Source organism: Ammospiza nelsoni, chromosome 1 (genome assembly GCF_027579445.1).
Source record: "Ammospiza nelsoni isolate bAmmNel1 chromosome 1, bAmmNel1.pri, whole genome shotgun sequence".
NCBI lineage: Eukaryota > Metazoa > Chordata > Aves > Passeriformes > Passerellidae > Ammospiza > Ammospiza nelsoni.
The window spans coordinates 92,919,503-92,943,321 of NC_080633.1; the positions used below are offsets into that span (position 1 = coordinate 92,919,503).

Sequence of the window (23,819 nt, forward strand, 5' to 3'; positions counted from 1 at the left end):
ATATGGATCACATCATGCAAATTATTTGTGTTGCCTGCAGATGCAGCCTTAATTCAAAAGCATGGACAGCATGGTCCAGCCCTCATGCCACAAGTACCTGGGTACAGAATAAATGCCTTGTTCACAAATGCTCATAGTGAAGACCTTCCGCTGACATAGACAGCTAAGCACTGCCACCTTGCACAATTTTACACAGCAATCCTGTACTTGCCCTGTCTCTGCACACCAGATGGAACCTCTCAGAGGAAAAGAATAGGATTCAGAATAGGGTTTCAAGGTAAAAGAGATACACTGGGTCCCTTGTGATTGTAGCTGTGCACCTGTGAACCTGAGGGTTGCACTTGAGTGAACAGCTTCTACCTAATCTGAGCTGAAATAGTTGTATCACACACTGGCACAGGAAACCCTGGGGATTCCTAACTATTTGGGGTGCATTTAGTTGGCATTGTGCTGGCATAATTCTTTCCACCCCACCTGTGCAACCCTGTAAGTCCATCAGTTCGAGTTTTGTAGTTACCTATGACATATTTGATATGTTGACAGCAGCACCACACAGACTGCTGTCAGGACTTGCTACTGAAATCTCAAAGTTCAAGACTCTGAAGGTAAGTTGAATTAAATCCAACATGACTGTGAACAGCTCTGTGGGAGCTCTGGACAGACAGAGACATACTCCTAAAGCATTTCTGTCTCAAGATGTTCATCTGCTTCCTGACTCTCAGTCAAATTCCTTGCAAAGCACCTTGAAATTTTTCATTCTTCACGCAGACCCAGAAAGATCACCTTCCTCTTGAAAAAAAAAAAAAAAGCCTAATTGATACACACTAGTCTGCATATTTGCCATTGTGTCCACCTTCTTTGCTTTGACCTCAAAATGTTTGTAGAAACTATGATCTGCCATTTCCTATTTGCATACAGGGCCAACAATGAAACTGTTTCTCTCAAAAGCAGGAGTAGCTCCCACTTCAGCTAGCCAAGTATGTCTGGATATATTTATATTTATATTTATATTTATATTTATATTTATATTTATATTTATATTTATATTTATATTTATATTTATATTTATATCTTAACATGTATCTCCGACATATAAATAACATTTTGCACCAGCTGGTAACTGACAGGAAATTAACTTCTGGGGCAAAGACATCTGTTGCCAGTTGTCATGGTTTAGTTGAGGTGTTGGGGCATAGGTTGGACTTGATGATCTTTAAGGTTTCTTCCAACCAAGTCATTCTGTGAATTCTATGAATTCTGTGTTTGCTTCTCATACCTTGTTGTAGCAGTGCCCTGTTCCGAGCACCAGAAACTGCTGGACTGCTGCAGATTCCTCCTGTCCCGCTTTGTCATGGCCATGTGGTGACAGTGTCCACCACCAGTGACCTGTCACAAACACGGCACTTAGGCAGTAATTGTGTGGGAATGCTCAAACTGGCAAATATCCCTTTGCCAACCTCACAGCCAAACCACACTGTGCTCTGTCTGCACCAGGGAAGCAGGCTGGAGCTTCCTGCTCTCCAGGTAACCCCCTTCAAGTGGGGGCAGGAAGGGTTGAGCAGAATCCCACTTGTGCCACTCAGGCAGATTGGGTTAGCAGCTGATGAGTTGTGGTTATCTGAGCTAGAGCTTGGTCCTCATGGGCAAGCCAACTCAAATTGAAAACATCAACACTCTTCAGCAATGAGCTTGTGTGTGTGAACATGACTCAAATTAGAAGTAATGTCTGAGTTAGGACTAAAGCTATTCCATAGTGAAGACAAGTCCATGTTATCCAACATCCCCCTCCTGGGCTTCAAATTTAATGGTTATTCCAACATTAAAAAAAGTTTTAAAAAGTCCTGGCTGACACTTCCTACCCAAACTTGGCAATTCCTTGAATTTTCCTCCAAAATCTGCTTTGTCCTAGCTGTCTCTGGGCACAAAGAGACACTCCCACATCCTTTACATTCCAGTTGGGGCTAATTGAACTCACATGTCAGCATGAGTCAGCAGTAATTATCAGGAATATTAAGGAAAGATTTGGCACCAGACTTTGATAATTCAATAGCAGAGCCCCCATGTTCAGCAGGGTCTGCGATTGGATCAAACCCCTTAAACACACGACAGGCTGTATTGAGTTCTCTAGTCTCGTTTAACTACGCACAGGCAGTTCCTGATACTGAAAGCATGTTTACTATATTTTTGGATATACCTACAGAAAGGAAAATCTAACGGAAAAAATAATTTCTGAGTAATAAATCCTCCTCGCTGGAGTTTAAATCTGTTTATACGCTGAAACCGATGAATCAATATTACACTGGCTGGCTGGTTTTTGTAAGCACTCGCATTGGAAGCAGGGCCTAAAAATGCATTTCCTCCTTACAATTCCTGAGCAGAAATCTGAATCAATGGGAGGCTGAGGTAATAATATACCTCCCCCTCCCACGGCTCAGTTGAAATTAAAATCCTGAAGCAGCAACAACCCGGCTTTTCCACATAGGAGTGTGCGTTCCCCACCACTCTTCCCGAAACAGTCCCCTCCGTACACCTTCACCCTCCAGACTGTGCAGCCTTGTGCTTCCAGACCTGGGGGCTGGAGGTGTTTACACACCTGCCCAACACAACCCCTAAAATCTTAATCTTCTCCTCAACACTGAAGAACGCCCGAACACACTTTTATGGTCAACTATGGCAAAAAAAAAATTCACAAATATATACGGACACAGAGACACAGTGGATGTGGCAGTGAAAAGTGAGGACTGTCTCAGCCTGCGCTCTGGCAGGGGATGCAGGAGCAACAGTGTTAAAGTCACCATCAAAACCTTAACTGGAAACTCTTTCTGGATCTTAATATCTACAGTATGAGGTACTTTGTTTTTCACAGAAATAAATTCTTGCTCTTGGTTGCAAATTAACCGAGTGTCTTGCCAGTGAATTTGATCTTGTCAGTCATAAAGTCTCTCACTTAAATGAAATTTTTTAGTCTTAGCCCTGAATCATAACGCTCTCTACGTATTCATAAAAGAGAACTGTTTTATTTTATCTAGTACACAAACATATGTGCATCAACATTCTTCTCAACAGACTACTTCTGAACACAACCAGATAATTTGGTTTTATTTAAATTAAGTCCTTGTTGTCTTTTTAAAATCTCCAACTACCGAACATCAAGCATACTCCAGGTTTTTTTCTGGAAGATTTTTTTTCCCTTTTTATTTTCCTGGTTAAATAGCCCATCTCCTAGAAACTCACTAAATGACGCACAAACATTGTTTCTGTCTGTCTTCAGGAAAAAAATTTTTTACATGGTACAACTTGGTTTTATGCTATTTAAATTATTCTTTTAAAAAGACAAAAAACTACAGCTTCACCCAAAGGCGTACAAAATTCTTGTTTGCTAAACAAAGTAACACGAAGTCAGAAAAAGCACCAGAGTCTTTTCCTTACTGCTTTTTCGCCCTTTGGTATGTCAAACTGAAACACAACAAGAACCCGCAGCGCAGAAGTTATAAAACGCTCAAAATTATTTCCAAGTCAAGTACTGGCTGACCCTAAGGCAAACCCACCCTGTACAGCTTCAAGCGAGCTCACCTGGGGCTCGGAAGAGGCAATGCGAAACTTTAGTTCACTTGTTTTCCCCTCGAAAGGTCTCTCGAAGCGACAGGGCAAAGGATGTGGCCAAGGTGTCGCGGCGGACACCTCCGCCGTCCCGGTTTCAGCCCTCGGGACAGAGAAGCACCGCTTGGGCATCCCCCATCCGAGCGTCGGCGGGCACCGGCACCCCCGGGGCTCTCGCCTGGGAGCCTCGGACCGTCACCGGCGCCCGGCCGGGAGAAGCGCGGCGCGTCCTGCGGGGCTGCGGTCCCAGCGCCGCCGACACGGGCAGAGGGACGGCCGGCACCCCGGGACAGCGAGGAGCGAGGCGGCCGGAGCCGACAGCCCCCGGTTCCCCCGCACAGCCCGGGCTGAAACCGGTCCTGACGGCCGCGAGCCCTCGGGATGCAGCCACTTACCCCACGGTCCCCGCCACGACCCGGGAGTGCAAAGTTTTTCCGGGCGAGCGCAGCCGCCGGCCGCGGCGCGGGGCGGAGGTGCGGAGGAGCGGCGGGAGCGGGCCGGAGGGCGCCGGGGGTGGGGAGGATGCTCGGGCGCCGCGTCCCTCGTGATCCAGGTGGCGGGCGGGCGGCCGAGGGACGGGGGAGCCGCGCTGCCCGCTCGCACGCGATCCGCGCCCGCCGCGCCCGCCGCCGACAGAGGGCGCTGCTGCGGCGGATCCCGGCGGCTCCGCGGCCCGGGGAGCGGGAGCGGGGCAGGGATCCGCCGGGATCCGCCGGGCGGGACCGCCGCGTTCGGCGCCTCTGCCGCCCCTGCCACCGTGAGATCCGCGGGGCAGCCCGGAGGAGCCGGAGCCGGCTGCCCGCGGGGTGCTGCACCTGCCCGTGCCGCCCGCAGCCCGGCTGTCCCGGAAAGTTTAAAGGGAAAAGCGCCGTGAGGGTCCTTCCCCGCTTCGCGGGTGTCTGGAACGGCCTCAGTGTCCCCTGCAGCGGTGCCTCTGCCCCCCCGGCTGCCGCTCCGCCCGGCCCTGAGGTCGCTGCGCTTATCGTGCTCCGCGGCTCCCGCGGCATCAGCGCGGCTCCCGCGGCATCACCGGTGCCTTCAGCACAGCACCGCATGTACCGGCTTCTCCTGGAAGCCGAGCAGCAGCTAGGATCATTTCTTTAACTAGCAGTGTTTGTTTTATTTCCCCAGAACGTTTTGCCGATGGATTTCTGGTTTGTACTGAAGGGGCGAGGGCTCCCGGTCCAGCAGCCAGGCCTTCGGTGAGCGGCCCTAGATGCTGGAGTTCGGTAAGTACCTAAAGTGGCGCTTGTACGGGAGGCTTAAGGGGAGGACAGACGAAACCAGAGCAGGGTGATGCAGAAAATTCAAGGTAACAAAGTGATAAGCAGTCCTCTCCTTGGTGAGGTGCCAGTCCTTAGCGAGGAGATCCAAACTTTGAAGCCACACCGGGCTTCTGGGACTGGTTGCTGTGGGGACAAGCTGTCTGCCGCTCCTCAGACCTGGATTGCCGAGGTGCCCCCTCAAATGAGGATGCAGTGGCAGGTCCCAGCCATCAGACAGCAGTGCCCTGCACCCACTGTCCCCACGCCAGACACAGTGCCTCAGCTGTCTGTGACCTATATTATCAAGGTATAGGTGGCAGCAATATGGGGGGGAGGGGGGGGAATCTTTCCTATATGTGTAATACAGGAAAGCAAAGAATTCTGCTTTTGCTAATCATAGAATGCTTTGCACTGGAAAGGGTCTTTAAAGATCATCTGGTCCAATACACCTGCAAGCATCTTCAGCTGGATCAGGCTGCTCATCCAAACAGACCTCGAACATTTCCATGGATGGGGCACCTACCACCTCTCTGGATGACATGCTCCAGGGTTTCACAACCCTCACTGTAAAATGCTCTCTTTCATCCAGTCTGAATGACCTAATAGATGTTTCATCCGTATGAAGCTCTACTCTCAGGTTGCTTGTGGTACAGACTGAATAAAAATGCAGTGCCTGAGCACGAATTTACTGGGGAAGAAGAGGAGGAACAGGAGCACCAGAGAGTACTTGAGCCTTCTCCTCTCTCCCTGGACAGTGGGTGAGGAGTGTGGCCCCAGCTCAATGGTTGGTCTCCATGGCTGCACTATTATGGCTTCCCAGCTTTCCCAGGTCTTCAGAGCTGTCTCTCTGGAGTGCCCTACCACCTGACCACAAAACCACTATTAATTCTTTGGCTTGACTGCTCATGTCTTGGTTTTAGCAGGGAAACTGCATTTTGACAAATGGACCCACATAATAAACTTCTATCTCTGTTGCCCATGTTGTCCAAGATGAGGGGAAGCTCAGGCCCCAGCCCTCCTGTCCTGTACATAAAGATGGAAGAGCCCAGCTCACAGGAACACTATTGTTCCAGCAAAATAGAACCAGCCAGTGTTGTTGATTGCTTTGTTACATCTTCCCAGACAGAGCCTTGGCTATAAAAATAGATGCAATAATCCACATGGACAGTTGCAATTGTAAATGGCATTCAGAAAGCAAAAATGGAATTCATAGTCTGACACAGACATATCCCCAATCCATCAGGATGTGACACACTGGCAGCATGTCTGTGCCAAACTATGAATGTTGTTATTTACTCTTCCTCCAAATGCAATTTACGATTGCAACCTTCGCTGTAAATTAATGTATATATTTTATATCGGACTTTTCTGAGTGTCTTTGGTATTTTCTGCACTTATTATTTTCACAGGATTGAATGCAAGTTACTCTGCTTGGGCCACAATAAATCTTCAGGGACTACAGACTGTGCTTATGTTAGGAGGATTTGCCAGCATAACCATACCAGCAAAATCCTATCTGGCAGAGTCAAGGCCTATGTTTGGAAAGAGAAATCAAAGGCCATCAACACTGAATAGCTCTCCACTAGATGGAACAATGGTGCTTCTGCTGCCAGGCCATTGACAGGGAGTGATTTACCCAGAAGACAATTGGGGGGTGGGAGGATGGAACCCAGAAAGTGCTGGATAAGGGTGAGACAGTCATGGGATTGCTATTGTTCATTGCTCCTCCTGGTGAACTCAGTGCCACAGAGGAGAGCTGGGGAGCTCGGAGGTGTCTTGGTGCGTGAAGACACATCAGAGATCATTGGCCACACATGAACCAGCTTTGAATTAGAAATGGTGTCACCACATGGTATTCAGGTCACCCTAACAAATCTCTTCCTGAGCTTGTTTGACTGAGACTGGGGCCCCAAGCTAGCCTATGTCCACCTTTAAATTTGGGCTCTTTTGCACCTGTCTGCAGTGATATGTCCAAAGACGATGGTTCAGATGCTTTGTGGGAGATTATCCCACGTACAGCTGAATGACCAAGCCCACAGAGAGAATATTTGTGCTGTGTTCTCTTCACCCCCTGGATTTTACATTTTATTAAAAGTAATTACACTTGCCAGGCAAAAATTGTTTTTCATAATCTCATGCTGCTGACTGTTTATACTTACACCAGCTATGTGCAGATCATTTTTATACAAGTTAGGCTTACTGAACAACTGCCAGATACTTCTGTTTTCCTTCTTGAATTTTAATTGCTTACTTGCCCAGCATCTATTTTTAAAATGGAACTGTAAATGGAACAGTAAGTTCCATCACTTACCATAGATGCAGCGGGTCAGTGCTCTCCTTACTCCTCCCTTGCTCCTTCCTGCAGGGAATGTGGAAGAGTTATTAAGGAAAATCCCCAGTCTGACCATACATGAGACTCTCTGGTAGTCTATAACACCAGAGACTTTAGCTGCTTCACCCACTTACTAAAATTTTCCTGAATGTGGTTTCAAAGCAGGCGTCTTTGAAACATCAGTCTTCTTTCTCCCAAACTCTTGCTTGAAAATGTGTGTTCATCCAAAAGGCTGATGTGAACACTGAACTTAAACTCATCCACACCTTCATTTTCAAGACCACCTGTCGTCAATTTCTCACACAATTCCATTTCATCTCTGGAAAATTATTATTGACTTCAGTCTTCATCTGTCTTCTTATGGTTGGCGTTATTTAAAGCACCTACATCCATTTTATCTCTAGGGTTGCAGCTTTTTGACTCTAGCCAGTTTCTCATCCGTATTCTTTTTCTTATTTTTTAATATTCCCCATTATTTTTAGACTATTGGGAAGGAAGGTGATAGTATGCAGGAAACTAGCAGAGAGCTGGAAGCCAAGGTAATTTTCTTTTTGATCCTTTAACTAACACAAATATTTAAAAAAAGAGACAGACATTCTTAATGTTCTCATAAACACAAGCATTTCCTCATGAAGCAGTACTGGTTGCTTCTTGCTCCTTTCATACTGCTTTTATAAATTCTGAAAGTACAAAGTGATTGAAATACAGTCAATCTCCAGATTGCCAGAGCTAGCAATTTCAAACAATTTCAAATTAACTTTTTTTCTTTGAATAGTGTTTCAGAATGATGCTATTTCAAGGGGAAGAAAAAGGCATATGAGATGTTTGGATAACATTCTTGTTAAACTGCAATCTGTCCTCACTCTGGATTTAACTCCCAATTTAATCAAGTGATCATTACAAATGCAGGAGAAGTGAAATCACAGCTAAAAAAGCATCCTCACGACCAGATATTTTGACCAGATATTTTGTTTAGGTTTTGTTTGGCTTTTCTTTTTCTTTTTTTTTTTTTGCTCCATTTTTTTTAATTTTCCATGTTGTGCTTAACTGGTATAGCTCTTTAAACTTACATACTTCTGATGATTGTCTTTATTAACCTCAGCCGAGTGTGTTACATAGCAACAAAAATTTCATTGTCCGAGCTACTTTTGCTTATATTTCCTACTCCTTAGAAGGCTGCAGGTTGGTAAGACTGATGTTTCCTTGAAGGCTTCTGAATGCTGCAGAGTGAAAAAGAGAACTTTAGTTGCTGTGCAGCAGCTGCCTTAATGCAGGGACCACTCCTTGCTTGCTTGCTGAGCTAGAAGCCTGTCTGGGAGCCTTGGGGGAAAAGGCTGAAACTGCTGCTCTCTGGTGCCTGGAGCAGCAGCAGAGCTGAGGTCTCAGAAAGCATCACTCTGGAAGTGGCAGTGACCTTGGAATTGAAACTTTTGTCTGCATTTCTCCACCAAGGGGAAAGTTCACTTTAGTGGGGGTAAGACCTGGTGTCTAACACAGAAAGTGTAATGGGTGCCTGGAGCACAAAAGCACCTTTACAAGCCACCAGAACAAAGGAGATGAAAAAGAAGAACAAAGTGTCTTAAATGCGGAGAGCTCATAAGATAAATGAGTGCTTATCACAAGATACCTCTTGCATCCTCCTCTGGCTTTTGTCTGCTCCAGTTCTGTTTCCACCAACTCCTCTCACCTATCTTACATAGCAGTCCATATGAAGCTGTGAATTGCAGTAAAATGCAAGGAGAAACATTTAATTCAGGCCTGTAGAGACTGGAGAAAAAAATGTTTAGAAATCTAAAGTCTATTTTCCTAATGGAAATAAGCAGAAGGGAAATTTTAAGAAAATATTTATAACAACAAAATATGAGATACCAAGTATGCTTTGTCATATTATTCATTTATTGTAAGAAATCATACAGCCAGTTAAACAAACTTGATTTCCCTATGTATTAAAAGAGAGTGCTAAACCAACAGGCAGAGCAGAGCCCTTACAAGTCATTATTGCTTGTAAAAAAATCAATAAATGACTGCATTGTGTCATTGTATTTTTAAGTCAGTTCATTCCACGTGGTCATCTTCCCTCAGACGAATCAATTGCTAAAAACAAGCAATAAGTCATCCTCATTTTTTATTTTAATATTGTAAAAAGTATTTGTTTTTATAACCAAATTGATTTAAGACTCAGCCTGGCCACAAAACATTCTAAACAGATGTCTAACTTGAAAGACACTAATATGCTTTCTTTCCACACTGTTACAGAAATTTGGGGTGCATGCAATCCAAAACCTAGACTTTAAAGCTCAAAGGAAAACACATTTAGAAAATACATATATTATTATAAATAAGTATTTTTAATAATGTCTTCCAGTGAATAGAAAACATGCTTACTATACAGCTCTGTAACTGAATTAGAAGTCACGCTGTCAGAAAAGTTGTTATGGAACTTTGGATTTAGGTACAGAGGAAGTATCACTGTATTAGTACAGTGGATTTTGTTTATAGCTATACAGGGCTCAGAGTTGAGAACATTTTTATTGACACATATATGAAGAATATGATGTGTTACACAGCCCATGAGCTTTCATGCCTGTGTGTAGCACTTCCTCTGGTAAGCATCCAAAATGTTTCATCTTGAGAGATGCAATAACAGAGGAACACCAAATGCTTCTTCCTTTGACCTCGTGCTCTGAGTTATGACAGTATGGCAACCATATTCTCTTCAGAAAATTGCCTGCTGCCTTTCTCTGTCTGGTGCATTGACTGATAAAGTGGGAATTGCACATTCATCAGACTCTTCTGGAGCTTTTCCAGTAGAGGATTAGGACTGCTAAAGAGGCTAAGCTCAAATCAAAGGGAACAAAACCAACCACATTGAAGAGGGGAATCATCCTGATCTTTTTCTGAGTCCTGCATAAGATAGAGGGCATTTCTTCTATGAGGTAAAAGCTCATGTATCTGATATGAAGCTACACCAGTGCACCTCATCCCTGCACACAGCTCACTTGGAGAGTGCAGGCATAAGGAGCGAGTGTGGCTGGCAAGAACAGATCCCACAGTGCTCCATCACTGATTCTCTGCGTCTCCTAGCCTGCTCCCTCTCTACAGCCCTCAACAAGAGACTGCCTGAGAAGGGCAAATGAAGCTATTTCCTAAAGGAGCTTCTGCCATATGAAGCAGAGTGATATGGGAACAAGTGCCAGATGTGATGTGGATGGGCAAAAAGGTGGTGCTTGGTCAGGGATGTCCTTAGCTCAGTTCTCAGTTCTGTGGAGAGCTTCCTGAGATACTTGGAGCAGCCTTAAACTGCACCCTCCCAAAGGGCAGCAGCTCAGAAACTGATGATAGGCCACAGCTGACTTATGCTGACGAAGACAGAGATGTAGAGCAATTGTTTGCTCATGCTCTGGATGTCCTTATGAATTTCAAACTGTCAGAGCAGCACTTACAAATTGTGTGTGCTTGTGTACATGCATAGAGTGATGAAGGGGAAGGTAGATGTAGGGACATTTTCATATTTTCATTGAATTTGAAATGTTGACTATTGTAAGCTGTCATTTGATGCCCAGTTTGAACACCTGGACTTACCAGCTTCCTCACAGAGGATTCTGAGAAATAGAGGGATTGTACAACTGTATGAGAGCTCTGCATAAGCAACAGCTTCTTGCCTATCCCACCCTAAAGTAGAAATCTTGGTGAGGAGTACCATATGGTCTCATTTTCCCTCAGATGCTGGTTTGGCTGTAGGTATTTTTTGAGCATGATTTTTTCCTAAAATATAAGTGTTAGCAAAAGTGCAGATATTATGCACTGTGCTAACAATAAAAGCTCAAATTAGGGGAAAGGGAGAAGTTGAGATAAGATTACAAACCAAATGAAGTTACTGGAGTAGACTGCATTCCTGAAGGTTGTTGTAAGAGGACAGCAACCCAATTCTTAGATCTAAAATCACTTTGTTCCCTCAGGAAGGGGAGAATTGAGACAGGTGCTTGTCAATTCTTGTAAATCATGTCTTTCTTCTTTTGTTTTTTCTCTCTCTCATTATTTATATTATTACTGTAATCATCAGTAATATTATTAATTTTTCTGAGCTTTTGTTTCCATTATCAAACTGTTCTTAACTCAAAAGTTTTATGCCTTTTTTCTCATTCTCCTCCCCATCCTCCTGGAGGCAGGGAATGAGTGAGGAGCTGCGTGGGACTCAGATGCCAGCTGGGGTTAAACCACAACAACCTGGTAGTGGTTTAAACACTTATATGCTGATAGAAATTGGGTTTGAGAATACTGTAGCTTAGAAGATAGGAAGCAAATAGGATGGCCAATGAGTATTTTAAGACTGAACATGAGGCAATCAGACATCTTGACCCTGCTTCCTCTTGGAATTTCTATCTGAACACTGCTGGAATCCAGGAGCTGGTAGTTGTATGCGTGCTTTTCTGTATCTTTTTTGTCTTTCTTTCTCTTTCTTACTCTTCTAATTCCCTCTTAGAACTTTCGTGTAACTGAAAATTGAATGGGCTCAGAGTTCTCTAATTTGTGTGGACCAAGTTAACTCTTTGAGAGATGTTGTAGGTTAATTGAATGTTGCACTAAGCCTTTTGCCAAAGTTTCTTGATTTTCTGAAGTTGCCAGTAAAGTCTTTAAAGTTGTTTTGATCTCTTGAGGATATCTTGTCGGTATTTCTCCCATGTGTCTAACTCACAGTATGTGAACAACCATGAGCCCTGTCAAGGACCTCACCAAGCGAGTTGTTTGGGGCCTTACACCAGTTCTCATGGGGTTTGGCTCCTCAGCTTTGCAATATGCCATGTTACTCTGTATCAACTGGCATTTTTAAGAGCCTCATACCATGCAACCATCTCAAGTCCCTCTTCTTGAGAGGTCAGGCATCTGGCAAGTTTAATACTTTCACCTTCCTCTGTTGTCATCTTTTTCCTTATTCTTACTTTTCCTTACTTTACTTCAGAGACACCTTTGAAAAATCCTACAGGTTGTCCCAAAGGTCTCCCTTTCCTCATTCAAACTAGAAGTTTGGTCTTTCTTTATCTCAGCAGATACGTTTCAGGAACAGGTGAAAAGCTTGTGTTTGGCAGTACAAGGCTCCATGGAAAAATACAGCCAAAGCATTGTTTCAGTGTTTCTTTGCCATCTTCTTCACTGTGATTTATTGGGGACTTGAGACAGTGACAGATAACTGTACTATCAAAAAATGTTCTGAAATGACATATACTGAAAACTCATAAACTTTTTGTGAGGTCCATGATTCCTTTGTGATCCAAAAGGTATTTTGTAGAAAACAAATCCTTACCCTGTGCAGTGCTCTGGTCTTGAGAGTTTCTGTGATGAGGTTCATGGTCTGTTGGGATGGCCCATGAAAGCCAAGTACATAGTCCTGCAGCAGAAGCAATGGCTAGGTTAGAAAGCTAATGCAGGGGAGATGCAGGGACTGATTTGATTGATTCCAGGAAATGAAGGGGGAATAAGGTAGGTTTTCCCTTTCGATATTAAATACTTATAGATTTTATGGTTAATTATAAAACACACTTAATACAATTAATTATGGAATTGCCTTAACTCCTTGGTGGACACTTTAGATATTGGGGACAAAGTTTGGCATCCTTTGTAAATACAGGATTCATAGTACTAGCAGGTCTCATGTTGAGTATCCTGAAATGATCTCAAAGGCAATGAAGTGCTAGAGTTTTGGTGTGGCAGGTCAGCTGAACTGGATGGCACTAGACCTTTACACTTATTTCTCCCTCTCTGGCCGTTCTGGCTTTGTCCCTTGCTTTCCCAGATTCTCACCACTAAAGCTGGGGGAGGATTGCTATCTTTTTTTCTAAGCTTGCAAGAGGCATACTTTTACTCTTCAGAAATAAAGGAGACAAACCAGAATAAAACCAGACAGAAATGGCACACACAGAAGAATGTGCAAGTGTTCACATTCTGTCATTTTCACTAGGGTGCTAATTCTGATATTCTAGTAATAAAACAGAACGAAATAAGGAACATATAGTCTTTTCGATAGGGAATCCTAAGGAAAGCCTTCTGGCTCATTTGGGTTTTGAAATCAGCATACCAACCCCAGGCAGAGAGCAGTTTTTACTATCTTCCTGAAATGTTGCCGACAGGACAAGTGTTCTCAGGGGAAGGAAGCTGGCTGATGCTGGAGCAGGAGGATAGTGTGCCATCTCCCATTCCTGCAAAGTCTTGTCAGGCGTCAGCTATCTAGTGCACTCTTTCAGGAGAAATCGTCAATCTTGTGTCTTGGCACTTGCTGTCTGTCATCAACATCTCCTCTGTTGGCTATGCCTGAAAGTGTGGATCTGAATGAGTGTACCACGCCAACAATCCTGTCCAATTTCAGAGCTGGGAGACATGACAGGAGTCTTGCCAAGAGTGCTGTTTGCCTCAAGTGGTGTTGTTAGCCACTTTCAAATCCTTGATCATCATTTTATGCTGTAACATCATATCTGTAGCCTTAAATAAGCATTACGGTGTCAATACCACCAAGGGCACTAGTTTATCTGTCCATACAGGATTGTCTGCATCATCACTTTATCCCAGGGGCAGGCATCTGTTGTGTGGGGTGACCAGGGCATGCTGATAAACTCCAGAAGGATTTGCCAGTGTGTGTGCCTGTTGACTCCTAGATTGTGCAGCTTGGCCATACCACAACGTTACAGTGGAACCATACCACTGAGTGGTGCCATGCTTCACATCTCTCCCTCCAGCCCTCCCATTCTTCCCGTGAAGCAGCAGGTGGTGCCTTGCCTTGAAGCAAGAGGCAGCTGCAGAACAGCAGGCCTTTACAAAAGGCTAGCCAGTCCTTGGCTACATCCTGTGATTGCCCCTGTGGATGGAGCAGGTTTCCATATCCCTCTGAGACAAGAGATCACCTTGTGCAGCAGTGGGATCCAGTGCTAGACTCTTAGACAGGGACATAATGGGACAAGAGGTTGTAGCTGGCTCCCTGTGTCTTTCATAGGGCTTGGACTACAGTCCTACATCAGGACTACTGTCAGAGTCACTGGTGTGGGAAGCTCATCTACCATTCACCAGGATTCTGATGGCTTTCTTGCACTGTCTTTCCTCAAGAACTCTCTTTAAATCTCCTCTATATGCCACTTTTTTCCAAATGGAAAGCCTTTGCTTGCTTTTGAGTGTCCAGATGCGCAGATTAGTTTTCCTGGTTTGGGAGTAAGAGGTTCAAAGGCATCTTAAGCATTTTGGTATGTATGTCTGGAAATTGAATCCACTTCCTTTTACAGTTAACTATTGCTTGGCAAAAAGGCATATATATATATATATATATATAATTTGTTTGGTGAAGCAGAACATAATACTACGGTCACAGATTTATACTGGTGGTGAGAAACACATAATAATGCTCTTTTTGAAAACTTGATGATAGTTTTGAACTTTCAGAACTTTTGCTTATGCTATTCTTCACCTCTGCCCTTGAGAAGCTCATCCTGTATATTCAAGGACAGAAAGTCACATACAAACTCTGGTTTTGTTTTAGGTTCTTAGTGAAAGAACCTAATGCTAGAAAAAAATCGTGGTGAGTAGTTATGGTATTGTCACAGCAATTTGTGCTTTTCATGTGCTCTAAGCAATTGAACTAAGAGAAACAGATTTCTGACCAATAGGTAAAATGACAGGGTGCATCCCATTTCCCTCTTCCTCTTCTGTTCCAGCAGGACCTGCTAATGTTATTCAGATTCTTGCAACTTTTAAGGACTTAGTGAGGGACAGTGAACAATGTTGGCTTAAATCTTTTTTCTAGTTGTAGTGTTATTCTTTGGAACCTTTGGGGGAAATACACTCCTATAAATTTCAGTACAGTAATTTGTACAATTCCATTTGAGATTTCTATTTTTTGATGGATAATTATTTATAATTAATTTATATTGTGTTGTGTCCCAGTTATTTGAACAGGAAATATGCCATCTGATGGTTTATCTGATGATTCCCAGAACTGAATTGAACTAAAAAGTGGAATACTACATACGCTGTTGTGTCTGAATTGTACTTTGTTGCTTTCTTTCCTTTTTTCATTTGATCAGTGGAATCTGGGAGTGCTTAAACCTTTTTCTGCCTGGTATTTTACAAAAAAGGGTGTTGTGATACAAGCAAGTTAACTTAAAAGCCAGGAGGTTTCAGAAGGAATAATCCTCCTCAACTGTGCATTTCTCAATCCTACCTTTGTTCTTATGTACAGTATGGATTTCATAACTTATCTTGAAAGTTTTACATTTTGAAAGTAGCTCTTGAAAGAAAGGTGGTAGAAAATCAGTGGTTTTCCCCCTCTCCCTCACATTTGAGAGTACTACTTCCCTTCATATTCATGGAAATAACTTCAGGTAGGAGTTTATCTAATAGTTGGGTTTGTTCAGTCATTAGATGATTGAAGTTTTCAACTGAATGTAATTAAAGCACTCAGTTTTTATATGGTCAAGTGCAGCTCTTTATGCTCTGCCAGAGCTTCAGTCGTGATGACTGCTGTGGAGCCTATGTCTACTTTTGGTGTTGATTCAAGTGACCAGAAATGTGCATTAAAATGGGGTGTTCTCTGAAATGCTGTTGCAGCTGTAGCCTTGTAGCCAGCTGATGTCTACAAACAAGCTCCAACCCGAGGTTTTTAGTGTGCTGTGCTCAATAGAAATGCTTTAGTATTCTTGAAAAGAACTGAAATGAAATCTAGCAGGATATTTGTAGGACTTGGATTTGTGTTCCAGTCTTGAAGGTGGTATCACATAGGATGCTGGTGAGAAACCTGTCTCTCCTCAAATGTGAAAAAATGCTAAGCATGGTTTAAAATTTTAATCTCCCTTTTAGCCTGCTTTGATTTGTGGCAGAAGACCCCAAATGGATGTTGAATACTTCTAAGTTTGGCTAAGAAAAATAGAGAAGGCACAAGTGGTTTAGGTTAGTAGTTTAGGTAAGTCTCCCTCTTGAGGTTGTACTGCAGGCAAATTGCTGGTGCCGTGGGTGCCAGTGCTGTACCACAGCATGGTACTTGATCTCAAGTGTGCTCAAATGGCAGACTAAGTTAGGCATGCTAAAATGTCTCCTATTCCCAGAGTATATGCCCTGTTTTGAGATGAGCAGCTACTGGTGCATATGAAGACAGAAAAATAGCCAGTTATGTTAGCTTTTGTGATTTTTTCTGTTTTGTTTTGGGGTTGGGGTTTTTGGTTTTGTTTGTCTGTTTTGGGGATTTTTGGATTTTTTAGCTTTCTGCATCCTGTGAAAAAAGGATGAGAGGAAAAAATTTGAATTTTTTATTGAGTTTGCTGCAAGTGACATGAAGTGTTTTGCCTTTTTTCTCACTCCTGTTTTTAAAGCTTTCCTTTGAAAAACAGGACACATAGATTTTGCAAGATTAACTGGATACACTGTGTGATTACTCACTGGTGGTAGAGTAGAGGGGAGAAATTGAAGAGCTCTCTAGAGAAAAAAGTATAGGTGTGCCTTTTATGGAGTAACTCTAGCTTTTGTTATCTAACATTAGTCTGAATTGTCAGGTAATGGCTTCTCAACACTGGGTACTGTAAAGGAGAGGAAAGTTGAAGCTGTCTGTGTGATGGGGTATCAGATGGCTTAGGAGGAACAGGAAGCTCATGCCTTTGGCCAAAGTTATTGGGCTGGTTCTTGCCTGCAGACAATTAACTGACTGGGAAGTTCTTGGAAATAGGAACACTACATTTCTTGAGGAAACCATTCTTGCATGGCTTGAGGGGTTATAGAGATGCCATAAGTGTAATTGGGGATCCTGTTTGCTTCCTGATGCTGTTTTTCAAAAGGTTGGTTTCCTCTTTCTCCTCCTTGACTGGTGTTTCATAAGTGAATCTCCCTGTTCATCATGATGTTGTCCAGACTAGCATGCAAAATGAAACTGAGTAAACTTCAGCTTAGTTTACCTGGCCTGCTGCAAATGTCCCATTTGATGTGGACTTAACTTGTATTGGAGGAAAAGGTATTGTTTAATGACAACAGTAACAATGACTGTTGATTACAGTCATTGAAGTTACCTTTTTTTAGAGAAATATCATGTTATGTTCCGTTAAGAAGAGTCATCATGGTGACCAAAGTTCCATGGGCATCATGTAGAGTCAGAAGTGGAAAATGAGTGGAGAAGAAGGTAAGGAGGCCTCTATTCAGCACAGACAACCAGTCTGAATCATTTAAAATTGACTGGATGACAAGGGTGGCTATGCTGTGCCACTGAACTTTCATTTTTTTATTTGGGGAAATAATTTCGGGTAGGAGCTTATCTAATAGTTGGGTTTGTAATGGAAAGTAATGGAACTCCATTGGAGGGAACTCCAGTCTCCTAAGCACCTTTTTACCTGCTATTGAAAGTAGAATCTGATCCACCTTCTACACATCTACCAGTTGTTCCTCTACAGGTACTCCAGCTAGGAAAAGGAGATACTCCTTGCCTCCTTTTCTCCCAATATTATCAGACCATGGACAGGAAACTAGCCATGTCCTCTTTCCTGTGCATTCCTTTTGCTGGGAAATCATAATATGTGGTGGGGAGACGGATGTAGTTGGCATATAACTACCAAAGCCTCAAACACAGAAGCAGGAATACTCTACAGATCTGAAAAGAGCAATCTGTGATTGTGTCGTTTCATGGGCCGTGCTTGTTTTGCTCAGCCGTGAACGTTGGCAAGGAGATGGCTTCATTTCACGCTCAAACCTCCTCTGCTGCAGATGGAAGTGTGCAGCCACCCCCTAAAGTCCTGCTCCTTAGTATGCATTACTTCTGCCTGCAGGGAGTACCTGCTGTTCTTACAATTCATCATCCATCTTCTTCTCTGGGTGGGCAGGGAAGAGAAGGATTAAAGCAGTGAAAGCATGGAGAGGAGCAAGGGAGAATGGTTTGGGAAGAAAGTAATCAAAGCTGTTTAGGGGACAAGTGAGTAGAGCTATTTCCTGTAAGGCCATCCTTAATCACTACATCTGCTGTGGGAGGGCCCATCCCCTGGATACAAGTGAGGTGAACAGTTTTAATGAGATTATCCTCTCTAGGGTGAACCTCTGCAATGAGACACTGCCAGTTGTATGACAGACTGACTGCAAGGAGTGCTTCAATAACCTATTAAAAGCTTTCCCATTATTGTTTTCTGCAAAGCAAGCGCATTTATTCTGGTCCTTTTCTCAGTAAATACAAGTAATCACCATTCCATTCTAAGTCCTAATGTAGAACTTAAGTTTCTTCTAGAAAAAAGAAAAAAAAAAACAGAAAAAAACCCCAGTCTCCTGTCTTTTTCCAGACAACATTATTTCTACAGTTCTCATCATTCTTGCTGCCCTATTTGGGTTCACTTTTGGGTGGTCTTGTATTTAAAACTAGGCATTGCTTCAGTTCAGCAGCCTCTTACCTGAAACCAGCACTCCTACATGGCTGGACCAAGATAGGTTGATGCTTGTCTAGCATGGTTCATTTTTTCAGTGGAAAGGTAGGTAAGATGTGAGCAACAAAGCAGTTTACTTCTATTTTCCTGGAGAATATGTGGGCTGGGGAACACAAAGATTCCAAAAAGCCTAATCATTACAGAAATTAAGTGCTCCTATCTGTCTTTAATAAATCCTTATATAGTTACCCGGTGGATACTTTGCAGACTTCTAAAAAGTCTTTTTAGCTACATTCAAATATTTGGAGAGAAGGCAAAGTACACGTTTGTCCCAAAGCAGAACTCAACTCTGTATGTCATTTCTCATTCTTCAAAGGTTATAGAGAGCTTTCCAAAATAACCTATGAATTTTTTTCCCATAAAAAGACTCTTCAAGGTAAGATACAACAGCTTCTTTAGAATTAGACAGCCCCAAGTTGCTCAATGCTTTGTGTTAATTCTTGCTTATTCCTTATATGAGGGGCTAATACAACAAAGAGTGACAAGATTAATTAAAACAGCCTGGTAAAGCAGTTTAGGATAGGGGACCTGCACTGGAATACCCTTAGCCATATTTGAATGAAGAGCTTTGCAGATTGTGTCACTGGTGGCAGTCATAGTCCGGACATTTTCTAGCCTTAGCAGTGCCAGCCTTGTGCAATAGTATTCCCCACAGATTTAAGAATGACAAGTCTCAGCAGGAGGAAAAAATTAAGCAATGGTGATTTCTGGTGATGTTCTGCAGTAATTTGGAAGCTTTCCACCTTCAAGGCTCCATTTCCCAGTATGGAGAAAGACTGTGGCTGGAACTGGTACTTCTCAGTGTTGCCACTGGTAGCCTTACCTTCACTAATGATGTTGGGAGGGGGAAGCAGAAGTGGGAGATATTCACTCTGCCAGGCAAAAGGCAGACCTGTAAGACTTCTAATACATCCTTACTGCCTGTTTTCAAAATGTAGCTACAGCATGAGATCTGTCCTTGAGCAGATTGCAGAAACACACCTTAACCAGCTGTTGAAACCTGCAAGCTGCTACCAGCATCTCTACGGGTCTTGCTCCTCAACTGACCTCTGTGTTTTGGTGTTTTTTCTGGTGTATGACATGTTCCATCTTTCCTAAACTCTTCACAAAAGCCTGTGCCATGTAGAAACTGAAATCATTGATAGAAAAGAGCTCTTTTCCCATCCAGTAGCTGACTTGCTTCTTGTGATCATCTGTGGAGGAAGGAGAGACGGCTCAGATCTTTGTATAGGAAAAGGAGTGGACTGTTCCTCTGCTAGTCCCAAGAAGGTCCCCTCCAACTGCAGTGAGACAAAGCAAAGAGGAAGCATCCCCAGCAGTCCCTCTTTCATGCCAACTGGAATGCTGTCCTTTCTGAGTCACCCACCACTAAGGCTTTGAGTGCTCTCTTCACATCCCTCTTATCTTCTAGCCCAGCCCTGACAGACAGTGTGGAAAGAATGTAAGTGGTGTCATTCCAGAAGTCATCCCCCGCTGTCCTCATAGCCAGCGGAGAGGGTTTGAGGCACGGACTGTGCTGCTTTTCATCTCTACTGGGCCTCCTTCATCCCGGGCTTCAGGCTTGTCCCATGGGGAGCAGAGCATTCCTGCTATGCACAAAGAACAAGGCAACTGCTACAAGCCACTTGCCAGCAGAACTTCCATGTGCTGAAGATTCATTTTCTGAATCTGTTCTTTACTCTCTTCCAGTCTACCATTTGAGTTAAAACCAAGTCTTTTTAAAGCATAAATGGGTCATCATCACACCATTTTGATCATAGCTAATGACCATTCATGCATGCTCTGTGGGCTTCGTGCTGAAGTTAGCTTTGCCAGCTTTTCAATTTGGTTTGTTTGGTTATATTTAGATAATAAAGAGTATACTGCAGAGCAAACAAATGAAGATATATATGGAAAAGGGAGAATCTTATCAATGTATATAATTACCTGAAGAAGTGCTGCAAAGAATAACCAGGCTCTCTTCATTCGTATCCAGTGCTAGAACCAGAGGCAATGGGCACCATCTGAAACACAAGAGGTTCCCTCTAAATATCAAGAAACACTTTTTAATAGTAAAGGTGACTGAGCACTGTCACAGGTGGCTCAGAGAAGCTGTGGCATGTACCTCCTTAGAGATATTCAGGAGGCATCTGAAAATAGTCCTAGGTAAGAGTGTCAGGGTGACCCTGGTTGAGCAGGGGGCTTGGCTTGGACAACCTCCAGAGGCCGTTTTCCCTCCTCACCCTCTCTGTGATCTGCTGTGATATACGATTCTGTGAAAAATACACAATAAAACTTGTTTAAAATTTACAATACTCACTCAAAGTCAATTTTTTTTTCTGTCACTACAATAAATTATTGGCAGAATAATAGTTTAAAAGTGTCTTTTTATTTCAGTTAAGTACAACTTGTATATTCTCTAAGGAATATTTGGCTAAGGAGGAATTAGATAGTAATCAACATCATGTCAGAATGTAGAATTTCTACCTATTTTCTACCCATTTTGTCTGGATGTCCTTTGGTCACACAGAACTCTACTACAAGAAAGGACAAACCAATCCTTTGATGAGTCACGCTGCTTATTTTTCTGTCCAAGTTCAAAGTCAATGAATCCTGGCTTTCTTACTACTCAGAAGGAATGGAAATTCAGAGACAGAGATATGTGCGGTATTTCTGTGACAAGTGCGTCAGTCTTTCCCTTAGTGCATTTCTCCTGCGGTTTTTGTGGTATCCAATATGATACACACCATTCTCACTTTTGAGTGCATTCAGTTCATCTGCCTGATCTCTGTCTCCTGTTTATTAGTAGCACTGTTGACACACTCTGTAAACCTAAAGGCAAGGAATTTATCATGAAAACATAGGTATTATCAACAGCACAACAGTAATTCTGTGTACAGTGGTCAAAGAGTCAGATAGCCTTGGTGTGCAATAGCTTTGCTGATGTGTCAGTGTAGAAAAGAGGGTGAAGCTTGGTGCTATTCTGGACATGAGTCCTTCGCAATCCTTCCTCCAGGAATCACCCCAGGTCCCCAGGACAGACAACGAACCCTTCAATTGTATCTGTAGGTTTGACACCTCTGTGTGTCTGACAGACCTCTCAGGTGTAGCAATTGCTATCAGGCTTGCAGGACAGACAAAAATGGTGTCTGGAAAGAAAGTGTGGAGTCAATAATTTCAGAACCATAAACTGGAGATGCCAACAGAGCAGTGAAGCTACATTGATATCTGGTGGAAAGGAGGAGAACTGGGATAATCCTGTGAGGTGTATAGTTGATGCAGGTTTCAAAAATCCTGACCCCAGTTTTCTTGGTGGCATGGGAAGTGTCCTCATGCTTCCTGCTTAGACACATGGTGCAGTCTTTGGGTAAGGGTACTGATACATTCCAAGAGATGGAAGGAAGAGCAGAGCTGGTTTGGACCTTCTGCTAGTGGTCATGGCTGTAACGCTTTTAGGAAAGAGCTCATCTATTATTAGCATTAGCACTTTAATAAAGCACAGAGCTCAGACTCACAGATCCTGCAGGATCTGACTGTTTGCATCAACTGTGTTTCCAACAGCTGTGAGTCTCAGGAAGCCTCATCAGCTTGGGCACGATGTCAGAACCAAAACACCTCTGAGGACTTACCAGGGCCTGAACATTGACAAGTAAGCTTCCTGGACAGTGAGGGACTTGAGAGCAGGAGGGAGAACCTAAGGAGTTCTCCTTGTGTCAGCATGGGTCCGGTAGACTTGCACAGATCCAGAGCTAATGGGCTCCTCCTGAACTGACCCAGCTCTGCCACACCCCAGATACTCACCACTGAGGAATGTCCCAGTGGTAGAACACTTTCTGTAGCTACTAAATATTGTGCAACAAAAGCTGACACAGGTTCTCTCATAGGGTCTTACCTTCCTTGTCTCCTCTACTGATCGCTGTGTTGCCCATAGTTCCTTTATCCTGCCATGACACTAACCCCAAAGGTTCACATCCTGGAGATGCTGCACGCTGCTACCTGGTTGAGCAGTGAGCTAATAAGCCTTCCTGGATTTAGATAAGCACTAGGTAGTGACATAAGATGCTCAGGAAATATTGGGATTTTTGCCAAAGATAATGAGCCCAATGGACTCAAGCTAATAGATGTTCATCTAACAATGTAGCCCAGAAACAGCTTGTCTATTCTGCTGACAAGGATAGTATAAATTTGTGGACAGCAGTAAACTGGCTAGCAGGAGCACTCCAGACTTACCCAGACAGACAGTGGTCTTTAGTTACTTGTTTACATTCTCTTTCTTCAGTAATACAATAAATATCAAGTTTCCACTCTTCTGGAACTTGAGATAGAGATCTGTCACATTTTTCAGTCTTGGCACAAATACTCTTTATTAAAAACAAAAATTGGGGAAGGAGGGAGAGTTGAAACCAAAAAACTCATAGATAGTTCTTCTGCTGAAAAGAAGGAACCGATAATATCTGTAGATTTGACTTCACATAATTTGTGTAAGTGCCTGGACAGCAGGAGTCCACAGGTTCATCTTTACCACCCATTGCAGTCTTCCGTTTTTCCCTGAAGTGATTGGAAGCAGAGAACAGTTTGTTATTCATTCAGTTTACTCTGCTTACATAGCTTACTATTTACTCCTTGAAGTCTCACTCATTTATAGAAACCTCCTTGATATTTTTGCATATTATAAATATATCAGAATACAAAAAATATTTCTGCATTTATGAGCTCTGCAGGTTTGACTGTGCCATTTCCAAAGAGATCCCAGTGGCCAGAGACCACCGAAAAGGCTCACTCATGAGCCTTTTCACTCAACCATCTCTCAGGCTTCTTCCCTCCAACAGAAAAGCTCTGCCAGCTGTTGACTAGAGTGGAGTGTATCTGGGTTGATGCCTCTTTGTAGCTTTTGGATTACAGCTATCCCATGAAAATAAAGGTCTGCAGAACTAAATTTGTATTCAATGATAGAGGGCAAAGAGAAGAGTTAGAAGAAGCCTATGAGGCTTTGATGCTTGAGATAAAGGAGCTCTGGGCAACCAAGATGGGAAAGAGAGGGGGATAAAATAAAATAAAATAAAATAAAATAAAATAAAATAAAATAAAATAAAATAAAATAAAATAAAATAAATAGTATGTCTTTCTTTTCTAATGCTTATAGGCATTAAATGTGGATCCTCTTTGCCCTTCATTTACCTCCTAACAAAATAAACTTGTGGCACCATTGGGTCTACAATG

At 43.1% G+C, this 23,819-nt stretch overlaps 1 protein-coding gene across 1 annotated transcript in view; it reads right to left on the reverse strand.

Annotated features, from left to right (window-relative positions):
* The window catches only part of AHRR (aryl hydrocarbon receptor repressor), an 80,898-nt gene extending 76,685 nt beyond the window's left edge, over window positions 1–4,213 (reverse strand). The window contains exon 1 of the mRNA XM_059486164.1: window positions 3,996–4,213. The gene's annotated coding sequence lies outside the window, so the exon portion shown is untranslated. The remainder of the gene's footprint in view (window positions 1–3,995) is intronic.
* Between the last annotated feature and the right edge of the window lie 19,606 nt (window positions 4,214–23,819).